This window comes from Lissotriton vulgaris, chromosome 1_1, assembly GCF_964263255.1.
Source record: "Lissotriton vulgaris chromosome 1_1, aLisVul1.2, whole genome shotgun sequence".
In the NCBI taxonomy this organism is placed as follows: Eukaryota; Metazoa; Chordata; class Amphibia; order Caudata; family Salamandridae; genus Lissotriton; species Lissotriton vulgaris.
In genome coordinates, this window is record NC_141685.1 from 256,053,981 (window position 1) to 256,061,040 (window position 7,060).

At 45.9% G+C, this 7,060-nt stretch overlaps 1 non-coding gene across 1 annotated transcript; it reads right to left on the minus strand.

Moving 5' to 3' along the window:
* Positions 1-4,685: 4,685 nt before the first annotated feature.
* Positions 4,686-4,825, minus strand: LOC147746834 (U4 spliceosomal RNA). Its single transcript, XR_015300463.1, has one exon. It is a non-coding gene; the product is annotated as a U4 spliceosomal RNA (small nuclear RNA).
* Between the last annotated feature and the right edge of the window lie 2,235 nt (positions 4,826-7,060).

Consider the following 7,060-nt stretch of genomic DNA (forward strand, 5'->3'; position numbering starts at 1 on the left):
TTTAGTATTTTTCTAGGTAATATTTATGTATCACAGCGCCAGGATGCCCATAGGGTTACAGTGCTCTTTATAAGTGCTCTTACAATACAATACGACTATAAACAATATTGTATGTATTCATTTGTTACATTACTGTTCTGTTTTTGTTTACTTTAATTATTAGTCATGGGTAATTGAAACAACTAAAGAACACTTTTAAAGGTGCTTTCTATTTATCTTTGGTATTTAACCCTTTCGCTGCTAATGGCGGAACAGTTCCGTCATGAGCATCGGTCGAGCTGTGCTCATGACGGAATCGTTCTGTCATGACCACACCCATTTGCATGGGGGCCCAGCACCGGAGGGGAATCGTGGGAGCATAGATGAGGTTAATGTATCTTTAGATAAAGGCCAAAAATATTCGCTTTAGGTGATTTGGCTTATTTTTGTACCAACCGGGACATCAAAATACCTGTGGTGCCAGTAGAAAACCAGTCAAGTGGAAACCGTACTCGCTTTGGAACTTTGCAGTCCCTTCTGAATACTATTCATGCTCTGAGCTCTGCTTCTTCAGCGTTCTCAAGTAACACAGGTCAATAAGTAAGGGGCAGATCCAGCGCATGTTTTTGCCTAATATTATAGGACTGGTAGTGCTGTGTGGAAAAAAAACTACAAGTCCCAGAATGCAAAGGAATAGTCCATTGTTAATTCTCACATGGGCAAACAATGGCAGAACCTAGTGGTTTCAACTATGACAAAATACTTGAACCAACATTTGTGCAAAATTGTTGTTGTTGCGAAAATCATTCATAGAGTACTGCCAAGTACCAAGCATCAGGTGTCAGACTCACGCATTTCAGTGCATTTCACTGCACTGAAATGCATTATCACACATATGAATGTGTCTCAGCTTTCAGTAAAGCGCTGCAAACTGAGTGTGTGGCAGCTGGCAGCGCACCGCCCATGGCCTTTGCGCGCTGCTCCCGCAGGCTTGGGAAGCTAGCTGCATAGCTAAGCTACGGCGCTGGCAGGCTCACTACAATGTATCTATTATTTCCGGTGGCGCCTCGCAGCTCTGAGAGTCACACAGCCGAGCCTGAAGTCACGAGGTAGTGTCCAATGGCTGCCAGAGCGGGGATTTTGTGAGAAAGGCGGCAGGCTACTGGTTTGCAGGCTCTAGCACCTGCCGCAATCTTGGCGCTCAGCTTGCAGTAGTGTCTGCTGCTCAGACCGGGCCGCTTGAACTGCTGTAATATTATCATCTTATTAGAGCCGGCGAATTCATAATTGCTGAGCCCAGGGCCAGGGAGAGAGTCGTCATGGAATCATGACTGACCAGGGCACGAGTCGGGGGACCACGCGGGTGGGTGGTGTCCCCCCACTTATTTTACAGGGTGGACCGCATCCCCCTGCTTAAAAGCTGGACCATCTAAGATGGCGAGTTACTTGCACGCACGGCCACCCCTATCTTTCTAAGATACTTACCCGCCGTCCATCTTCCAACTACAGGGCTGGCTGTCAATCTTGTGTAGCGAGCGAATGCGCTATGTATCAAAGTTCTGCTTTGCCCTCTGCAGTGTCCATGACTGGGAGGCCGGGACGGAGGGGGGATATTTTTCTATTGGCAGGCCAGGCGTGCAACACCCATTGAGCTCAAACGGCTTTAGTACCCCCCTCCTCGTGTTTGTCAGCCCAGGCAGAGACAGCTTCCCGGGCAGACACACAGCTGCACCCGAGCATTTCACAGGTCTTTAAAAGACCATTTGCTTGTGAATGAGGCTTTGTTGTTTTTCACTCCTTCTTAGAGCCCCTGAATCTTCACTCTTCATGTTGCATACCTAGCAACTCTTTGGAGCTCAGTTTTGAGGGGAGAATGGAACCGGAATAACCCAAACAGAGATTTAGAAACGTGAATGCGCCCTGCAGACGACTTTCTCTGATCGCACAGATGCTCCAAATCAGCACAAGGTGACGCTTAAATAAACTGGTGATACACTGCCAGCGCGTGCAGGAAATCTATCATTCTACAGAGCAGTCACCTAGCGGGAACTGATAAAGGCCACTTTCTTTTTGCGCTGCAAACCGACGGCACCACAATAAAGCCTTTGAAAGTAGTCCGATTTCATGATGAAGAGATTTAGGCCTGAAGTAGAGGCGTGAACCTGGGTAGAGCCACCACCGAGGGAGCTGATGAATAGAAAGCAAGGAATCTGTGGCAGAAGCAGGGGAGAGAGAAATACAATAAGGAGGGAAATAAAGAGAGGAGGAAAATACAGCGAGGAGGAAAATTCATCGAAGAGGGAGATTTAGTCAAGAGATATATGGAGCGAGGAATAAAAAACTGTGGGGCAGATTTTCAAGACCCTTGCGACACTTTTGCGTCACATTTTCAACATGGGAAAAGTGACGCAAAATTGGTGCAAGTGCCTTGTAAATCTGCCCCTGTGAGACTAGAAATAATGTGGCAAGTGAAATGCAGCGAGGAGGGAAATGTAGAGAGGCGAGAGATGAAGCGAGCAAGAAAAACTGGGAAGAGAAATAATACGAGGTGTTGCAATTTTCCATGCTGTCCAGCTGCTGGCCTATAATTCATGAAAGACAGCATGGAGAGTCACTTAAAAGTGGGACGATGTTCTGTATTTATCACTTTTAAAAATAAATACAGACAGAAAACTCATTATTTTCTGTCTTTATTTATCTGTAAAAAATCTGTGAAAAATCGGGGAGCCTTACACATAATCATCTTGAAAACTTGGCATGCCATGTTTTCGTATGCCTCACTTACAGCCCTTAATGGTTTGACCAATGTAGTTGTATGCCAAACTTCATCCACATTTGGGTTCTTAATTCCTCCACACAGGGACCTTAAATCACAGGCCTAAGTACTGACCAGCTTCAATTGTTAAATCTTGCAATACGTGCAAATGATAGATCTGCTACACATTTGATGTCACTTCCTGTTGTGATGCCACTCCCTGTTGTGATGTCACTTCCTGCTGTGATGCCACTTACTGCTGTGATGTCACTTTCTGCCATGATGTCACTTCCTGTGACACCACCTAACTTGGAAGGTCCCCCCACTTCTTTTTATAGGACTTGTGCCCTGCCCTGTGACTGACCATGATTATCACCAGTTGCAACGGCCGTAGGACCGGCGGAAGGTAATGAGGACACTTGGCAGCCTGGACTAAAAGCGAGCGGCAAACGGAAATGATTGCCATTGGGGGGTGGCTCCCGGGCTGAGCCTGCTGCCTTGCAGAGTCACCAATGCTTGTCATGCTGTCTGCAGTGGTGCAAAACTCAAGACCAGTAAGTAGTATTGGCCACTGCCACCCACCCGTGTGTGTACTGGCAGTGTGTTAATAATAACACAAACTATTTCCAATGTTGCCAAACAAATTATTTTCATTGGGTTCCCTTTCTTTTAAGCCTTATTACGCACGTACTAGAAACAATACTTTCCTCAGACTCCAACCACATAAACTTTTTTTTTAGGGACTCTGTCCGAATGCAGCTGTCGCTCTTCAGTTTTTCAAAGGTGACCTGCTGGGTGCATTGGCAGCTTTGCAGCACAGCTGATCATTCAGGGGCAGATTTACAGGCCCCTTGCGCTGCCAGTACGTCACTTTTTGGGATGCACTGGCAGAGCATTTCTCTGCCCCATATTTACAAGGACAGAAAAAGCCTTGCGGTACTGCAGCACTTTCTTGAAGATCTACCCCTCAGGGCGCTCAGAAACCTCCACTAAATGCTACCAGCAGGTGCTTATTTACAAGTTACTTAAGACCAGTAATGCAGTTGTTGGTCGTGAAGTACTGTGATCAAAAAGCGCCTCCTTCTGGATGGCTGCAACTGATTTATTATTGTATCAAAATATAATTAAGTGCATGCACGTTTGTCATCAGCTTCTGTGAAGTTGCTGTTACAGCATGAGAGGAAGTGCAGTGTTTCCATGGTATTCACAGGGGTGGCAAACATGTGCCTATGCAGTGCTGTGCATTGTTTGCTTACTTCCTATACTTGGAATAGACTACACACAGCACAATAGGACGGTTTGTGGGAAAAACAATCCCTCTTGTTCATCAAACTTTCATTTCAAGAGTTGGAGCCATGTGTTTCACTTGCGCACTCATGGTCAGATTTACAAGCCCCTTGCGCCACTTTTGAGTCACTTTTCCCATGTTAAATTACGCAAATGTGGCGCAAGGGCCTTGTAAATAAGTCCGGCACCGGCGAACGCTGCGCGTGCCGAATGTCACTATTGCGACAGGGGCTTTACATTCAGTGAGGTAGGGGGTGCCCCCAGTGCTTTAAATGGGCCGGCACTGTCCGGTACGGAGTACCGGCACTTTTTTATTTTTAGAGGGAGAGTACCAGCACTTCTCAAGAGAAATGCAATACTTTTAATTGGAGTACCGGCACTTCTATTTTTCCATTTCAAGCACTGGGTGCCTCCCTGGCTGCCAAAGGTGCTGGCGAGTGTTGGGGTGTTCTGCAGATCCGGGGAGCATAAGGTGGGAAATATGGAAACTAATCATTTGAAAAACATCCCGAAGTGTCCGCAAATGAATAGAAAACCTGCCAAAGAATATCTTAATCGTAAACAAGATTTTAAGAATCATTTAAAACTTTCATTCATGTTCTGATTCACGCACGCTCTCTTTTCTAAGAAGTAGAAAAATTTCTTTTTTCACCGAAAGATTCAGTCTCCTTAGAGACTGTCAAAAATTGCAATGTCGACTATATTTCAAGTCGCCACAGCGGGGTATTGGGTAAAGTTTTCAATAAGCAATAATCGCGCCTCGGTTAAACCTCATTGGCTACGATACTGCCACTGCGCAAAGCTAAAGAACATACTGTGAATTACGGGCCCGCTCCTCGTAGTACCTTATGTTACGGAGAGTTAATATAGTTTGTATCAGTCCGAGGCATAAAGATAGCACTGTTGACTTATGGCAGGAAAAAATGAATGTGATAGCGTTGTTTCTGAGATTTCTATCAGCTCTCTGGCGTCAAACGTTTACCTGGAACGCGCAGAGGATCATGGGAAACTGCATAGTAAGTAGCTCGTGGGACCGAGCCCTGCACTGGTTCCGGTGTTTCATGTTGCGGGCGGGGCTTGGTGCTGCCGGTGCGTTGGAGGAATGGAGGCAGCAGCGTCACAGGCACGCGGACTATGAATACATATACCCAAAGGAGGCGTGGACATAATGTAACGAAATATATAAACAATACTGTCATTTTTTCGATATAGCCTTTACTGCGGGAGTGACGTTTCACTGAGCTGCTCTGTTGAACTTGCAGCATTTCAGTCTCAGATTGAAGAGGTGCAATTCTGGCTTCGTGGTTTTCAAATCATTTCTCCTCCGGATCTGAAATTCAAGGGATTCATTTTACTATAACTGAAAATTATTAACCACTCAAGAGAAATAACTGTTTTAGACTGCAGCTTTTTTGGGGTTGGAATTCGTGCTCGCTAAAAGGCATTTTCAATCAGGGATCTCCAAACAGTCATCAGGAGCTACTGGCAGCTGGCTGGCACTCCTTGAGCAGCTTGCAGTCCAACATCTCCCTTTAGCGGCCTGTTTTAGCAAAACTTTATTGTTTCACTTAATGTAAGGCCCATTTTCAGTACTTCCTGCCCCCACCCAATCCAGCTGCTCCGATTGGCTGAATTCAGCTGAGCCCTGGGAGAGGAGGGGTGATGCGGGTGATGGCAATGCCAGAACCCAGCACAGCCGCATTAGGCTGCCCACAGTCAACCACACTGCCTGCCTCTGCAGCTCGGCACAGAACTTCCATGCTACACTACCAGTCCTGCAAAGTACCACGCTTCAGGCGTTAGACTTACGCATTCTAATGTGATCTGCATTACCACATTTAAATGCATTAATCACGCACTTTGAGCGCTGTGATCACCTGCATGCTGTGAGGGATGAAGCAGGGGGATCTCGACCGTTTGAGCTGCATTTGATTACAGCAGAGTGGCGTCTAAGTGCTCTGCTGAATGAAGGACAGCCGTCCCCTAGATCACGGGCCTGGTGACTCTGAGAGCAGGTACCACTCATTTCCGAATCAGTTTCATGTGTCTATTTATTTAATGCATTTTTATATAGCGTCGACTTTACCCAAAGTTGTCAGAGTACTTTACAATAGAACCAAATAAGTTGCGTAAGTAGAGTTACACAGTAACAAGTTGCACATACAATGAGGATAATGAAAAAAAACAAAGGTGGCAAAATTAGGTTAATACAGGTAAAGAATACATATTTACAAAGTTTGGCTCATGTGAATGCCAAGCGGCCTTGAGGGTCATGAAATGGGTTGAATTATTCCTGGAAGTATGTAGAGGTCATTAGACGAGTGTGCGACTTCATTACGAAGTCAGCAGCAATTATTTTCATTAGGGTTACTTGAGGTTAAGGCTGAAATTTGTTTACTTTATTTTTTTTTGTGCATAATGGCAGATGCAGCAGCGGCTCGCACAGGTAAATGCTGTGGGGCGGGGTCGGAGCAGGGTGGGGTGGTAGTGGAATCAGACATACGAGAGGAATATGAAAAGTAACTAAATAAATAAATAAAACCACTTACCTTGCGATGGCCGCATCGCTGAAGTTGGCGATGCGGCGAGCCAAAGGAAAATGGTTTTATTTATTTATTTAGTTACTTTTCACATTCCCGTCGGATGTTCCATTCCACTATCCCCCACCCTGCCCCGCCCAGCCCCACAGCATTTACCTGTGAGAGCTGCTGCTGGGCAGATGGGAAGTTAAATCTTTGTATTTATTCTTAAGAACATAAAACATGGAAATTAAGGGGCAGATTTACAAGCCCCATGCGCCTCATTTACGCCGCAGTTGCGTCTCTTTTGTGACGCAGCGGCGGCGCAAATCCTGCACCATGGTGAGGGGTACTTACAAAATAAGCATCTGGGAGATGCATCACGTTGTAATGCCCTGCGCCACATGTAGGCGTTCCTGTGTAGGAGGGGGCTTCCGGCGCAGGAATGCCTCCTAAAAGTGGCTGAGTGAAATCTACAAGATTTCACTCAGTCACTTTTAGGCGCATGCTGCGTCAAAAC